Raw genomic sequence first — 1,653 nt, forward strand, 5'->3', positions numbered from 1 at the left:
CATGATGTTCTGTTAGAATCGCTAAAAACTGTTTTCCAAAATTCGCAGCGGGTAGTGTACAGCATCGATTTCTGTGGAACCCAGTAGCTGTCAAAACTTTCACATTTTTACGAATAACTCGGAAATCGTAAATTTTTCAGGTAAAACGTTTGACACAAACTTAACTTAAATTTTGACGACAAATCTGAAAATGAATGAAAAAAGGGGCGGTTCCATTTAAAAAACCAAAGTTGGTAACTACCACACGTTTATGATACACCCCGTATATTGGAAAGTAATTTTAAAATGTGGACCTTTTAAACATGAAAAACTTTCGTAAGACGTATTTTCTTGTAAAGTTCATATTTACTGAGATATCCCACTTTGACGCACTAATGAGCAACCCTGTATATATCAGACACCTGAACACAGTGCTTTCCGCAATATAACTTGCAATGAAATCAAAAAGATATTAGTTGGAGCTTCGTTTGGTTTTGACTATAACAACAAAAAATTAGTTGTTTCGCTTACAGCTCGTTCCATAAAATTAAAACGCTAATATTGGAGTTAAAGGTTTAAGAGTACGTTTAGCAAGTACTTTATCAAGGGGGATTCAGTATAAAGAGAAAATATGGGTTTGTATCTAATTTACTGAGATCTCAATTTAGATACTAACTTTGAAAGAAGTAGGATGTTAAAATAATATGAATACTGACAACAAAAGTCTTCAAGAATCTAACAAATTTCTGCTATTTTCAAGGTTCTTACCTTACTTACGTACCAACAAGTACTCCTAAGGCTCTTCGATCTATTAGCTGTCGCGTCAAATTGGGGTTGTCGGTACATATTGGCAAATTCTCTGGGTTACATCAAAGCACAAGTTTGTGTATGCGCAGGCATTAAATGTGCATAACTACACCCGGATTTCAGATACTCATAACAAAAATTGTGTTTATACTGGGTATCAGTTGTCAAGTGAGTAAATTCCTCTCAATCCATCAAACACGATTCTTTGCCCCTAGCGAATATGAGTAAACGCGGTAGCGTACGGCGGATGGACTTGGCTTAATGACGGTGCAGCGCTATCGCAGGACCTTACGAGGCCCAGCCTGCCGAACTAATCTGCTTTTCACTCGTGTTCTTCAGCAAAAACTGCTATTAGACCGGGGCCTTAATTAACGCAAAAAATCTTATGTTTCCTAACTCGAAACAGCGTTAGAATATTGCGGCGATTCGGGCTGAAAACGGCATTCTAATATGGATATATATAAGAATAGTCGTTGTAGTTATGCAGACAAATAGTAATATGAATTGTACAGTACAGTACATAATAACAAAGTTTYATTGATGAAACGAAAAGTCACAGGAAAAATAAAGCTTGTAAATTTTACGTTCAATTTTCAAAACATAAATAAAAAATTTGTGAACGAAATGGTTTTAATTACATTTGGAATAATACAGGATATAGTACTTTCATGGAACCTTYTTGACGAAATTGGWATTTTTATATTTCATAYATTGCCGATAGTTAGTTAGTGAATGCGTCTCAGAAATTCTATCTATACCAAAACTAAATGATCTAATTTCAGACCATCAAACCGTGTGCAAGAATGTTGCATTAGGAAAACTTTCCAGACAAATTACTTGTTCTAGAAGTGCATTTTAAGACAAAAT

Source organism: Dendroctonus ponderosae, unplaced genomic scaffold (assembly GCF_020466585.1).
Source record: "Dendroctonus ponderosae isolate FM_Combo_2020 unplaced genomic scaffold, Dpon_F_20191213v2 Dpon_F_20191213_4, whole genome shotgun sequence".
Taxonomy (NCBI): Eukaryota; Metazoa; Arthropoda; class Insecta; order Coleoptera; family Curculionidae; genus Dendroctonus; species Dendroctonus ponderosae.